Raw genomic sequence first — 15,846 nt, 5'->3', positions numbered from 1 at the left:
CTGACACTGGGAGCCCAGGGAAGCCGTGTAAGGAGTCTGACTACTGTGAGGCTGCCATGCTGTGTGGGAACCCAAGCCACACTGTAAGGCTGTGTGTAGGAACTCCGGTTAACCACCCCAGCTGAGCTCAGCCTTTGAGTCATTCCCACCCAGGCACCAGATATGCGAGTGAAGAAGCCTCTGGATAATTATTCCAGCCCCGGAGCCATTCTAATTGTTCCATCTGAAGCCTCTGACATCGTGAAACAGATACAAACTATCCCTACTGTAATTCCCAATTATCTGTAAGAATAATTAAATCATTGTTGCTTTATGCCACTAAGTTTTATAACCAAACCCAAGTTTGTATGCCCAAAGTGCAGCAAAGCCAAATCACTGAGACACTGAGTATGCAGCAAGGAAAGGGTTAATTTGAGAGCCAGCCAAATGAGGAGAGGGGAAGGCAGGCCTCAAAACCACCTCCCCAAGTGTTGGGGTTGCATCTATTTAAGGGCAACGGGTCAGGATGTCATGGGGGATATAGGCTGAATGCAACATGCTGATTGGATATAGGGACAAAGGTGTGGGGGGGTCCTCCTTTCTGAGCTTGCAGTCCCGAATCTTATCTCTTCAGGGAACACCTGCTCACTAAATGGCAACATAAGCATGACGGATCTGGACGGGACGGGACAGGACGGGGCGGGGTGGGGGGGGGCATCCCAGGGTGCATCGTCACAGAGGTTACTTTCTTTCACTCTTTGTCCCTTTTACGCAATTGCAAGAATTCTTCCCCGTTTGATCTAGTCTTAACTAGTCTTATTGGTGGTCGGTCAACTTCTGCAAAAGAAGCTCATAAATCAGTCAGGTTAGCCAGAGTTTCCTCAGGGTGGAATGGTAAAACATTTGTTAATGTGTTGGTTTCAGTCTAAGGACATTTCCTAACTAGCAATAATAACTAGAACACTAACGAAACCTCAATTGTTCACCCTCCTCCACATATTTTTGTCCTGGAGGAGAGGCTGTGGCCCTTTCTCAACCCCTGGGGATGAATATTGATTTGCCTAAGATAATTATGGTCATCTCATCTCTCTTACTCCATGTTTAGATTAGGTATGGCCCAGAGATTCAATCCTGGCCAGTGAGAGGAGTGGAGAAGTTTGCTGGGGCTGTTTTCGGGATCTTTCCCCTTATCCTCAGTAAACTTTGCAGGATAGGGTTCTCTGTGCAAGCTTTGCAGGACAGGGTTCTCTGTGCTGCTTTTGGATGCTGTTGTCTGCAAGTGATGCCAGCACCTGTGGTACCCATCCTAGGACTATCAGGAGAGCCAACAGCCCAAGAGGACAAGCCACGCACTGAAGGTGCCAGGTCAAAGAGAGAAGGATGGAGAAGCTGTGTCCTTGATGACGCACAACCTTGGTGATGCTCCATTCCGGAGCTCCCACCACCTTTGCACTTCCTGTTATGTCATGGGATTTACTCGTCGTTTAAGCCTGTTTGCATTGGGCCTTCTGAGAACTTCAGTCAAAGCTTCCTAACTGCTCTTTGATATTTCAGAGCACAGGTTTTGGTCCTCAAGATCTAGGTTCCAATCTTGGCTCTGTCGCTAATTCGCCGTGAAGCTTTCAGTTGTTCTGACTCTGTTTCTTCAACTGTAAAACTAGGATAAAGAGGTTTTCATCACCGACTTGTGAAAATAAAATGATTCACTCAATAAGTACTTACTGAGTGCCTGACTGCCAGCTCAAAGTGGCCGAGAAATGCTTTCAGCAGATGGCCTGTGTCTCATCCCCATCATTGATAGAGCCCTGTCTACTTTTTTTGCACCGTCTTATTTCTCCACGAACACGTCCAACTGCTCTTTTCTTATTTTCTTCCTCCCTAACAGTCACGGCTTGTCAACAAGGCTAGTGCTCAAGAGCGGTCTTGATTCCCAGCCACACCTCTAGCCGAGAGACTTAGTTGAGGGCTTCGTTCCTGTGCGTTTGGAAGCCTCACTTACGCTGGTTATCCTGAAGAATCCCTCCTTCTTACATTTCAGCTCTCTGAGCCTGGTCGGAATTCTGGCTGGCTGGCTTGCTGGGCAGCCCTGCGACCTGAGTGGGGTCTTCTGGCTGCCTCTGTCAAGCCCACGGAGAGGAAAAGCAAGTCATGTCTGCGCAGCCGGACTCTGCTGGGCCGCCGGGCTCCTGAGAACAGCAGCTGTGCTGCCGTTATGTCATGAGTGATGGGCCATGACCACTCAGCTGTGCAGAGCCTCACCTCCGAAAACGCACACGAAGCCCTTTCTTTTTCTGTGCACTTGTATCTGCTCACTGAGGCGTTTCCCTGGAGCTCAGGATGCTGCATGTTTTCAGGGGTTCATCGGTTCCAAGTGCTCCTTGTGGTCTTGCAAAGAAAACCTGCTGAATCACAACGGGTGGCCAAATACCGTGGCCAGAGCTGACATTTGATAGTGTTTCTGAAGAGGAGGCCACTGGCAGTTCTATCCTTAGGGATTTGTGAAGGGCGGGGGGTGGTCTCACTAGGAAGGGGTAGGTAAGTAGTTGTCTTCTGGGGCCCTACCTGTCGTCCTGCCTGTTCCACCTCCTTCTTTTGGTTATAGAGAAAACACCTGGCCTCTTAAGCCAGACAGATCTAGATTTGAAAGCTGAACTTGCTGTTCAGACACTGACCTTGGGCAAGTTACTTAGCCTCTCTGAGTCTGCCTTTTTTTTTTTTTTTGAAATGAAGAGAATGCTTAACTCATAGGGTTGTTGGATTAGATGAGCTCACCGCCTAGCATAGTGCTCAATAAATGTCTCATTTTAGAAGCCCTCTTTGAAAATACGAGTGCATATCAAGGATTTCTATAATACAATAAGTGCTTATCAATGAGGGCTCCTTCATCACTTAATGATAATTAAAGCAAGGACTGACAGGAATTAAGTAAAGAGGGTCAAAAGAAAGAGACAGAATCTTGTAGGAAATGGGTGATAGCACCAAAGACATTGATTTTTCTCACCTTGCAGATTTCCCTGGAGTTGGGCCTTTTAGGGTAAATGACTTATATGTATATATAGATTTTTAAAAAATCATTTCTAAGGTATACACTTTTTTCACAGTTAAACATTTCTGAATTTTGAATTCATCTGACAATTTATGGCATTTATAATGACAACTTTTTAAATGATGTATGAAATAATGTATCTCATAATTGATGGCATCTGAGTTTTGATGAATTTGGTAATATTTTTTTTTTTTAAAGATTTTATTTATTTATTTGACAGAGAGAGAGAGCGCACAAGTAGGGGGAACGGCAGGCAGAGGGAGAGGGAGAAGCAGGCTCCCCGCCGAGTGGGGAGCCCGATGCAGGGCTCGATCCCAGGACCCTGGGATCATGACCTGAGCCGAAGGCAGATGCTTAATGACTGAGGCACCCAGGTGCCCCGAGTTTGGTGATACTTTTTATAAACAACAATAGTGTCGGGAATCTAGAGCTTTCATTGGGATCTCTTAGAACCACACCTTCCAGCATAGTAACCACTAGCCCCATGGGGGTTTTGAGAACTTGAAACGTGGCAAGTCCCCGCTGTGATGTGTCATGGTGCAAAATACTCACCAGATTCTGAAGACTTCGTATGGAAAAAAATAATTGTAAAAGATCTCCTTAACATTTTTTTTACTGATTACATGTTGAAATGATCATATTTTGGATATATTGGGTTAAATAAACTACATTATTAAAATTGATTTCAGGGGTGCCTGGGTGGCTCAGATGGTTAAGCGTCTGCCTTCAGCTCAGGTCATGATCTCGGGGTCCTGGGATCGAGCCCCACGTTGGGCTTCTGGCTCAGCAGGGAGCCTGCTTCTCCCTCTCCCTCTGCTTCTCCCCCTGCTCATGCTTTCTCTCTCTCTGTATCTCTGTGTCTCAAATGAATAAATAAAATCTTAAAAAAAAAATCGATTTCATCTTTTTACTTTTTTAAAGTGGCTACTAGAAACTCTACATTCCCATGTGCAGCTCCCATGGCATTTTTCCCGGACAGAGCCGCTTTGGAAGAAGCTCTCAGAGATTGTCTGCTGTGACCACCTTATAGAAACTGGATGGCCTTCAGCCCTAAATTTGGCTCAGATGTCAAGACTGACTATGCCGCCTGTCAAGACTGACTATTGTCGCATGTCAAGAGGGTATGAAAATGTTTATTATCATGGAATGAGTCTTTCTGGGGAGGGTGGAGTAGATCCCAGGCAGGTCAAAAAATGGCTTAAGAAAGGAGGGAAAGGAGACTATCTTGGGGTTTTTCATGTGGTTAGGGTATGGGACTGTGGTGAGGGTTCCTGCTGGCAGAGGCTTGTGTGACCTAAAACTGCCCTGAGGGAACAGCTGGGCTTTTTTTTTTTTTTTTTTCCAGCTTTCCCAGATGTGGGCCAGAAGGGGAAGGTGGAAGGGGAGGGAAAAGTGTCAGTTCCGAGTGCTGATAATAAACGAGTCAGACTTCTTATTACATATCCAATTCTGCACCCTTATTTTACCAAGGAGGACCCAGACATAGAAAAGGGAGGTGACTTGCCCAAGGTCACACAGCCAGCTAGTGGCAGTGCGGGCCCTGGTGAGATCAGAGATGTTTTTCCTTCTCTTTCAAAGCACCTCATGGAAAGTGACCCTGGAGGACAAGAACATCCTTTGTCCAGGGGATGGTCTCCATGTTTTGTGGCTCTGTAAGGAAGGAGGACATGCTGAAGGATGGTGGTCAGGTGTGGTAATGGCCACCAGCCACTCTCTCGCCAGGGCGGCCCTAGGCCAATTTGGCTGATGTGGGCTGACAAGCTGGCTCAGGAAAGTGATTTGAAAAGTAAATACTAACTCAACATAAAATGAAAAGGAAATCAAGAATCTGAAAAAACAAACAAAAAACCCCAAACACAAACAAATCCATGAGAACAGAGTGGACATTGTGCATGCACTTCTTTTCAACATTAAAGTGGCTTTGAATCAGACCAGGAAACCCTCACATCTAGATTTTATTTGAGGCTTAAAAACTTCCAAGAGAGGTTATTAGTCCAGGGACAGAGGTCTCCCATTGCAGGTGCAGAGCTTAAATGCTTTACAAAGAAAAGGAAAAAAACTCATTGGAGTTTGTTTTACTACTTCCAGGAGAGTTGTTTTGAATGTACAGCATGAATTTTGGAAGCCCGGGTACTTAAAAACACACTTGGGAAGGGATTGATTTTAAAAATCTGAATCTTTGCCTTGTTCTTGGCTTCTCTGAAGTATAAATCTTGTAGTGTTTTCTGTTTATTGCATCATATACAAGTAAATCTGAATTTGTTTGGATTTTTCTGGTTTCTTTCCACCCTGGAAGTCGAACAGCCTTTTCTGTGCAAAGGACTTTGGATAAAGTCTCAAATAATTACCAAGTCTAGCTGACACTTGCTGGGACCCTGGAACATGCTCTATCTGCTGCCTTCCTGGAAGAACGTAGGCTGGAAGGAGTTGATTGAGAACCAGATCAGGAGCGCCTCCTAGATCGTGACCAATCAAGAGCATTTCATAAATGTTTGCATGTAGAGTCGGCCCACAATTGCCTGGTGAACAGGACATGGTGGGTCTAAACAGGTAGAAGCTGTGGTCAATACCCAAGTACTGATATTTGGCTTTGAAATGTCTCTTGTTTGGTACTGTCTTTTGAATATGGGGGATTTTATGGTTAAAACAATATTCAGCTATACCACGTATGTATTCTGTGCCAAGCCTGGGGTAAGGCAATTTCATACTGGGGATAGTCTTTCTACTGATTCTATGATTTATCATCTGGAGGCCTTTTTTGCTTGGAGAGGAACCCTCGCGACTATCTATCTTTTTACTGATGCTCAATTTCTTAACTTTTTGGACTTTCTGAACAATAGACATTTCTTTAATCATTCAATAATTAATACTCCTCAAATATTTTCATGCTACTTAACATGACTAAGCAGTCAAAATTTAGGAGTTTGACACCATATTTTCCCTCCCAAATTTAGACACGTATTTGATGAAACTATTTTAAGCAGTTAATTTTCATAAATCCAATGTATCAGAGTCTCCTAAATGTTCTAAACACCCTAAGAAGGAGATAAAACATGTGGAATATTGCAAAGATTGCAGGCCTTATTCTTGCAATTACACTACTGATGTCAGTGTTTTATTGTTTCTATCCATATCCATATCCTCATTCTCATTCTTATTACTTATACCTTCCCAGGGTAGCAGTAATTTTACCAGAGCAACTTAGATGGCAGGATAAACCAACAGAGTTTGGGTCTGGGCATGGGACCTGTTTTTCAAGTTCAAGATGAATTAAACCAGAGCCTGGTCAGTGGCCCTGGGCTGGATCCACTTTTTAATTTGTTTCTCTCACTCATCATAGTTTGTAGGATTTTGAGGCTTTCAGGCTTTTGATGTCTGTTCTTTTTCACTGTTCTGCCATTATTTTATATTGGCAGGGTCTTTAAGTGATACTGAAAACATGTTATAATTTCCTAATATCTCATTATGATTACTAAGTGCATGGTCTATAGGGTGGATGCAGAGATGTGCCTTCTAGCTCTCACCCAGAGGACTCAGGCACTCATTCCCCCAGAGGGCAAGCATGTTGCCTGCTTGGCGGCTCATAATAAGGTCCTCCCTCGGAAACCGTCCTTGGACAAGGGAAGCTGCCTTGCTCCACGGACAGGTTGATGTGGTGCCCGATCACCTTGCCTCAATCCGGGATATCTCTGAAGAGCCATTCCAGTTTTAGAGCTCCCCATGGGATGGGCTTAGACTTCGGTTGCTGCTGCATCATAGTCCGACACTCTCCTCTGCCCCATCCCACTTCCCTCACTTGCTTTCAGCAGTTGTGCCCAACAGGACACCCTGATAAACTTCCATCTCAGAGTCTGTTTCCACGGAGCTCACCTATGAAGGTTGGTGCCGGGTGTAGTCCTAGAAAATAGGATCTGGGAGATGATGCCACCAATCAAGTGGCATCCTGGTATGTAGTATGGTGCAATTGCTAAAATGTGGTGAACTGAGATGGGGTATTGGCAGAAGGAAATTCACCAGCAGATGCAATATTTCAGTACTTGAGAGGTCAGGGAGAGTAAACATTTTTAGGATGATGAAATTGAATGGTGTTTGGTTAGGAACATCAAGGTATTGAGAAAATGAAAGGCTGAGGGTGATTAATCACCAATTTAAGGTGAAGTGTAAAAAGCAGAGGGCCTCCTTGGGGGCCTGGGTGGCTCAGTTGGTTAAGCCACTGCCTTCGGCTCAGGTCATGATCCTGGAGTCCGGGGATCGAGTCCCGCATCGGGCTCCCTGCTCAGCGGGGGGTCTGCTCCCTCTGACCCTCCCCCTTCTCATGCTCTCTCTCTCTCTCTCTCTCATTCTCTCTCTCAAATAAATAAATAAAATCTTTAAAAAAAAAAAAAGCAGAGGGCCTCCTTGGCAACATACAAAGAGACTCCCACAGCTAAAGGGCAGAAAATGCTCAACATTAGGTCTAGGACTTAATTATAGGGGTGATGGAGTGCCAGAAGAGGTTGAATTCTCAAACCCGGCAAGTCCGCTAGCCCAAGGTCAGGGTCCCGATGAGAAAGGTGTGGGACTCTGAGACTTGACATGGCGTCACCTGGGTTAATGTAAATAGAAATTTTAATTCCTAGAGTCCCCTGAACTCTCTAGGCCTGTAGAAATGGTCTTAGTCCTCACTCTTAAAGGCTAGGTCACTCGTTTCTCGACACAAGGCAGAGGTACTCATCCTGGCTGCCTCCAGGATCTATCTCTATCTCCTCTCTAGACCAACAACTGGAGTTGAGTCACAGCTGAGCCTGGCCAGAGAAGTGCTGGGCCTGCTACAGGAGGAAACGGATCAGCAAAGCCTTGCCGATCTGTGATATCCCGAGCTGGAAGAGCTGAGTGCTCTCCTGGGTTGAGGGGGGGTGAGGGGAAGGGCAAATACAAAGTTGGCTATAGGAGAGTTCATTGATTTGGAAACACTCTCACAGGACCCATGACTTGACACCTTGGAAAGACCCTTGGGAAATGATGCTAATATGCTGTTGGCACATTTTCTTAGAAGCTTGAGGAAAGTGATGGTCTACACTAAGTGAAGGAGAAATGCCACAAGTGTGTAGCAGACACTAGAAGGGATCAAAGGGCCAGACAAGTGAGTGTGCTAGAGAGGATATGTTAAGTAAGAATAAAACAAAACAAAATGAAACAAAACAGAAATCCCCAACAATGAACTATGTTCCATGGGAAAGCTAGAAGCATTATCCATTTCACAAAAGAAAGGAATGAGCTGGTAAGAAGGGCATCGGCGTCATTGAGAAGGTTGCTGGTGGTGGTGTTCTGAAGGCCGCAGCCGGCAGCAGGTGCTGTTATAGCACTGATTTTGGTGATAGCAATGGAGCTGATAGGACCCAGGTGCTGGTACTTAGCTGTCAGAAGCAAAGGGGACACAATCATCATAACTAATGGCGAGGTCAATGTGGCAGCCAGAAGCCTCAACCCACAGAGAGCTAGGGAGATGGTTAATAAAATGCAGTGTCCCTACAGGTGTGATACAGGGGCAGCCAAAAAGGATTGCTCCGTCCATACAATCAAAAGATATTGAAGAGTTTGAGGGAACTACTCCTATAAAAATTCATGATGTCTCCTGTCCAGTTTCCAGACCTGAGCCAATTTTGGACTTGAAACCTGTTTACTGAAGGAGAGGCAGAGTCATCAGGAGGAAGAACTCTGCAACACCATGGCAAGTGAATATGATGATAATTCCTCCGGGTAATAATCCCCCAAGGGGCTTCCAGAGGTTTACTCAGTCAGCTGTACACTGGATAAGGGGGGATACCCAAACATTTCAAAGACTGTTGGCAAGAGAGTCTGAATTGACATTAATACCTGGGGCCCCTCCCTCTTAGACAGTCTAGGTCCAACTTACAGTGTACACTGAGTCCAGGTAGAGATATCCTTGGTAGTTTGCAGAAATGCCGTATTTGTTCCTTGGTCTCTAAGCTAAGGGATACTGCAGTGGAAAAAGCCAAGTGGAAGCCTTTGGAGCTGCTCTCCTCCTAATGACCAAGTAGGCAGTTACTTTGGTGACCCTCAATGTACTATGCCTCCCAATATTTGCACCTTTGTGTAGTCCCCTCCAACATTGACTCTGAACTTGGGAAAATGGATATGAGTAGGCATAGGACAAGCAAAGGCTTGATAAGAGTTTGCACAAGTGGATGATGGCAGTCGGGGAAATGGGTGAGTCCTGCAGCCTTACCTTGTTTGGCTTGCCAATAAAAAGTGGTTCTCCTCAGTTCCTGTTAGGGGACTCTGCTTTCCCGTTTTTTGCTGTTTTGTCCCTCACTGGTTCCTTGCAGGATCTACTCCTTTTTATTTTTATTTTTATTTTTTAAAAAAGATTTTACTGACTTATTTATTTATTTAGAGTGGGAGCTGGGGGAGGGGCAGAGGGAAAGGGAGAGAGAGAATCTCAAGCAGACTCTGTACTGGGCATGGAACCTGAATTAGCCTTGAGATCATGGCCTGAGCTGAAATCAAGAGTTGGACGTTTAACCAACTGAGTCTCCCAGGCACCCCAGGATCTACGCTTTTGTAAATGACCTTGAATCTAGTTTTGCCTTGGAGACCAAAAAAAAAAAAAAAAAAAAAGTTTGCACAAAGGGGCTTGTCTTGCAATGCTTGCTCTTGGGATCCACCTGCCATATGGAGAAGCTCTAGGTAGCTACATGATGAGACTACGTGGAAAGAGAGGCTTCAGCCTGCCCGCCATCTCTGCCAAGGTGCCAGCCATGTGAGTGTAGCTATCTCAGACATTCTAGTCCCAGTTGTCATCGGACTGCATCTGCATGAGAGACTCCAAGCAAGACCAACAGAAGAACGATCCAGTTAAGCCCCTGTTAACCCACAGAACCATGCTAAATAATTAAAATAGTTGCTGCTTCACAGATAAACAACTGTGAATAAAGAAAGAATATGGCATCCTGGGTGGGGGGAATGACAGAGATTAGTATGACTGATAAAGACCTAAACGCTCTCAAAGGGCAGAATTTTGAGTGGTGCGTATGGTTGTATACTTTTATGGGAGAAGTGGTTCAAGGTAAGAATATGAATGGACTCTAGGCAGTGGTGAATGGCTTGACTGGTTGGTCAGGGGCCTGGCAGGAGAAAGATCAGAATACTGGGGACAGGAAGGGCTGGGAAAGAGGCATGTGGATGGATCTATGGGAGTGGCCACAAAGTGTATCCTGTGAATACTGGAGAACATTTTATTTCTCTGTTCCAACCAGTTCACCTCCATGCTGTATGTGGGGAGTACCATTCTTAAATTTAACTTCTCTCTCATTTCTGGAGCTTTTTTTTTTTTGGTCCTGGCTTATACCTTCTTAGGAGCAGGTAGGCCATTTATGTCTAAGATTGAAATGACTTTCTTGATAGTGGGTGAGTCTGAGCGTGGCGTGAAAACCCCAGACCTCCCTCCCTGCGGGCTAGGGTCGTGTTCAGATGATTGCACAATAACTAATGATCCCTTTCTGATTTATTGGCTTGAATGCTAAGACTTGCACATATTGTCGACGAGAACTGCTGCATCCATTATAATTAAAAGCCTTAACTGTGTAATCCAAATCTTTAATCCAGGAAACATTTATCCAGAGATGGCCATCGCAGCTTATTTTATTTGAGGTAGAATATCTTATCCTTTCTTTTTTAAGAGACTCGAGTAGGTACTTGGTTTTTTCTTTAACTCGATTAGGTACTTGGCTGTCTTCCCAGTTCCCAATCACGAGCTTTCTGGGAGAACTACACCTTTCCTCCCAGGGATGCGGGTCTGACAGCCAGGTTTGCGCTACGTGACTCTGCCTCTCTGGACACAGTTGATTGGACCAAGGGTGGGCACCTGACCCAAGTTGAACCATCCAGATGTTTTCTCCTGGCGACTTGGAATTGAGACTATGACCCAGTCAGTTTGGGCTGGTCTTTTGCTGGGAGAGGACCGGATCTTGGGAGCTGGGACCCGCTCACCTTCTGCTCACACATGCGCAGAGAAGCATCAAAGGCAGGTGTTCAGATGGAAAAGAGGAACAGATATCCAGAGAGCTTTCTTCTTTTGGGCTTCCCCCCTTTCCTGCCGCCACCTCCCTTTTGCCTTCTGAGATCCTCCTAGATCTTTAGAAAGCCTTCCTCCTCCCCTTAGGCTAACTTGACGTATTTTCTGTTCTTACAACCGAAGAGACTTAACTGACAGAGGCCCTTCGGCCCAAACACTCTTGCGGTGCCTGCACCATGCGGCACAGTTCTCCTCGTTCCCTTCCTCCCCTCCCTCTCCATTCCTCCTTCCCTCTCTTTTTCTTTTCCTTTTTAATTTTTTCCCCCAAGACTGCATTATGATTGTGAATTCAGGTTACAGAGAATCCCTCTTCTAACCCAAAGTCATTTTCTTGGCAAGAATCTCATAGCGACCAACCTTCAGCTCTGAAGGGTAAATTAAGCTGAGGGGTATACCTCTCAGAATATAGCTCACCATCTCTTCTTATCTGAAGAAAATAAGCAAGGTCATTGTCTTCCCTAAAGGCAGCCTCCTTCTGGTTAAGTACATATGTCTGGTTCTGTTTGCATGATTGCCAACAGCTCCTTTCGATGAGAAGGATTAATGAGCACCCAGCAGACAAGGGAAGACAGGAGGGTGTTGTGGCCTTTTACATGAGTTTTTTTCATCTTTCTTCACAGTTATTTAATATAAAAGAAGAGAGACTTGACAGTCCCTCCACCTGTCAGTCAAGGAGAATGCAAATGTGATTCATTTCTTTAAATAAATTTGGTAAATCTCCTCTCAAATTCCAGTACTCTTGCTTGTGTGGCAAAGGAAAACAAAAAAAACCTAGAAATAACACAAATTTTCAGAAATAGGAGAGCGGTTGGATAAACTATGATACACCCACGCTTTAGAAAATTGAGTAGTTATTTTTAAAAAATGATTCAGAGCAGCATGTGTTACAGTAAGAGCTCTATCTGGGGCACAGGCTGCTAGCTACTACCTCCATCCTCCAAATAAGTCTACCCCTTTCCATGATTTTTAGCTGGGCACCTAGTCGCCAGGGGGAAAGACTACATTTCCCAGCTTCCCTTGCAACAAGTTGTAGCCATGTGACCAGGTCCTGGTTAATGAGAAGTGAGGGGATGTGAGATGGCCAACTTTTGTGTTGTGTTCTGAAAAGGCGGAAGGGGGTGGGGGATGTCCTTTTCCCCCCTCTTTCCTCCACCCTATTCCCTGGAATGTGGCTATTTCCTGGAATGCGGCTATTTCCTGGAATGTGGCAAACTTACTGGCCATGTGGATGAAGGGTATTGCTTGGGGAGGATGGGCAACTCTGTGTGCAGCAGAGTTCCAGAAGGTCCCTGGACCATCTCCCTAGGGACTCTGAAGTCAGAAAGAAACTTCTGTCTTCTTAATTTGGAGCTCTGTTATCTGCAGCCAGATTTATCATACAATTAATACCTATCTAAGTGGGAAAAGAAATTCACTTGTAATGTGCACAGCATGATGTCATTTAAAAATATCTGTGAAAGAAAGACTCTACCTTGTACAGATGCATATGTGCTTGTAAATGTTTAAATGATTATGAAAAAGGTGGGAGGGAAAGTAAATGGCCACACTTCTGACTTTGATTTCCTAGGAGGTGGGGTAGGGAGAAAGTGTTCAACTTTTCTTTAACTTTTTCTTTCTTTCTTTCTTTCTTTCTTTCTTTCTTTCTTTCTTTCTTTCTCTCTCTCTCTTTCTTTCTTTCTTCTTTCTTTTTCTTTCTTACTAAAACAAAAAAAAATTTTTTTTTAATCTACAGAAAAAACTATTTCAAGTCTTCCTGAAATTGATGTAGCTAATGTGAAAGTGCTTATTTAAACCACATAGTTGAAGGCTTTGCGGGTCAAAGTTCAGGGTCAGAAACCCATGTGGTTCTGCCATAGGGTACTATATCTGGCTTGAGAGATTTATATTTGTGGGTCATTCTCACAAAGTTATTTCTAGGTAGAGGTGCTGCTGGCTCTTTCTATGTACTTGGGTAAGTGCAATTGGGGAAGACTGATTATTTTGTATTTAAAAAAGAGGAACTGTTCTGTTTTGTACAAAATTGTCTCTCTCTCTCTCTCTTTTTTTTTTAAAGATTTTATTTATTTGAGAGAGAGAATGAGAGAGAGAGAACATGAGAGGGGGGAGGGTCAGAGGGAGAAGCAGACTCCCTGCTGAGCAGAGAGCCCGATGCAGAACTCGATCTTGGGACTCCAGGATCATGACCTGAGCCGAAGGTAGTTGCTTAACCAACTGAGCCACCCAGGCTCCCCAAAACTGTCTCCTGATATGTTTCCACTGTGGAGCAGTTACGGGAAGAGATGGACAGAATGAGTGAGGGAAATAATTAAGCTGTGGGAAGACAGATCCCTAGTGACTTCTAACCAGCCGACCACATGGCCAAAGCTCAGGGTGAGAGAGAGTCAGGTAGCCCTGTATTTACTGCCCACAATGCACCCACAGCATGCAGAGAGGTTTGCACATTTGTTGATATTGGCTCAATTGGAAATGAAAATTTGGAAATCACAGGCTTCAGAGTCAGTAACCTGCAGCAAAAGCTTTCAAACACCTTTTCCAAGCATTTGTTCAGAAAAAAAAGTATATTTTTGTACTCCACCAAACCTCTCCATTTCTCTAAGAGTGAATGCCACAAGACTACTGTTTGACAGAGGTTAAAACTGCACTATTTATTGAGCATAGGAGCTAATTAAATTTTTCCACTTGACCAAGAAAAGGGAAACCAAGAGGTTCCTTTGGTTTTTTATCTCTTGGTAAAGTAAAAAGTAAAAAAAAAAAAAATCAATGAGAACAGCAGGGTGTGGGGCACACACACATTTGGAAAGACATCTTTTTCTAGGACCAAAACAAAGACTATCAAAAAAGTACTAAATAAATTATAAATGGCATAAACTTAAATGACATTAAATCCTTAATTTGACATAGGTAAAAGTTGCTGGCATAGTAGAAAGAACATGGATTTTGGAATCAGGTAGGTGTGGGTTCAAATCCTTGATTTTCCACTTATATCAGTGAAATAGGATGTTAAGATAACATGTTTATGGTATCACTTTTGGCGAGGGTTCCAAGACCATCATATTAACTTATATTACAAAGTGAGGTATGACATCATCATGAGGACTTTCAAGAAGTGTCAAAGCCAGTTTTGGGTTTCTTATCCCCTCAGTTATCAAGGATTTAAAAGGGTTAAATAGAGATTTAAAAAAGATTTTTGCTTGGAAAGGTGGAGCATTTTTCTTTTACCTCAAGCCTAAGGAGAAGTTCTTCAATGGAAGCACCAGTGAATCTGATGTGTGTCCCAATAGACTGATGTCTGAGTTGTACCCGAGAAAGCAGAAAGGCGGACTACTGTTGCTTTGCTTCGCTGAGACAGAAGTGAAAAGATGTTGCTACAAAGAAGGGGACTTTCACTCCCAAGTTGACTGGGGTAAGGAATATATGTTTCCTTTTTTTTTTTTTTTATTTTTATTTTTTTTATTTATTTATTTATTTTTAAAGATTTTATTTATTTATTTCACAGAGAGAGACAGTGAGAGAGGGAACACAAGCAGGGGGAGTGGGAGAGGGAGAAGCAGGCCTCCTGCCGAGCAGGGAGCCCGATGTGGGGCTCGATCCCAGGACCCTGGGATCATGACCTGAGCCGAAGGCAGACGCTTAACGACTGAGCCACCCAGGGGCCCCATCCTTTTTTTTTTTTTTAAAGATTTTATTTATTTATTTGAGAGAGAGAGAATGAGAGAGAGCACATGAGACTGGGGAGGGTCAGAGGGAGAAGCAGACTCCCTGCCGAGCAGGGAGCCCGATGCGGGACTCGATCCAGGGACTCCAGGATCATGACCTGAGCCGAAGGCAGTCGCTTAACCAACTGAGCCACCCAGGCGCCCCATATATGTTTCCTTTTGACCAGATGTTGCTCAAGGGTATTAGAAGACTGGGGAGGATTGTCTTAGATACCTATCAAGAAGACTGCCTAGAGGGCAAGGTGAACCCAACAGAGTGCTGTTGGGAACTGTTGGATCCAGTTTGATGGGAGAAACCAGGGTTGGGGGGGTTCTGAAGAACCCACAAATTGCTCCTCAAAACAAAGAGGTGGTCGTCTACGGCTGCCAGTCCTAGGAAGCACTGGTGTCAACCGCACTGATGGTGGCAGGTGGGGTACAATTGCTAAAGAGACTCCAAGTTACCAAATGTCAGTGCTGACAAATATATAGTTTGTTACAGGAAAAGGATAAAATATAGCACTGGCATTAAAGCAAAGACATACATCTCAGCCACAGGCTGTGTCACAGCAAGGGGCCAGGAGAGACCCGGAGCAAGCTCTAATTGTCTTCCTCTATAAGGGCCGTTGTAGGAACCACTGTTGTGCACACAGAATGCTTAGGAACCAGGGAGCCCAAAGTAGTCTTGACCAGGGTTTCTTATACTCCTCTGGTAATGGAGGCATATTTTTGCTATGCAACCAGCTCCAATGGCTGAGACTTTTGGGAGTTTCATTAAGACTAGGTACAAATCATCAACTTCCCTGTTATCATGAAACAATGCTGACAAGCTAGTACAAACCAGCCCAATACTTGGACAAATGGTTACAAAGTGACTATTAACAGTGCCTTGACCAGGATTCAGTGCCATGCTGATGATTATTTCTTATCTGAGTAAGACAGCTCAGGTGTATTCCAGGCTTACTGGAATTAACCTTCATAGTGTACCAACTCGTGAGAGTACCTGTCTAGTAAGAATGTTTCCACCCGTCACCTCTCCCTGCTCTCTA

The sequence above is a fragment of the Phoca vitulina genome, unplaced genomic scaffold (assembly GCF_004348235.1).
Source record: "Phoca vitulina isolate PV1807 unplaced genomic scaffold, GSC_HSeal_1.0 scaffold10, whole genome shotgun sequence".
Classification (NCBI taxonomy): Eukaryota; Metazoa; Chordata; class Mammalia; order Carnivora; family Phocidae; genus Phoca; species Phoca vitulina.
The sequence above is the reverse complement of the archived record's forward strand: the minus strand, read 5'-3'. Positions refer to the sequence as shown.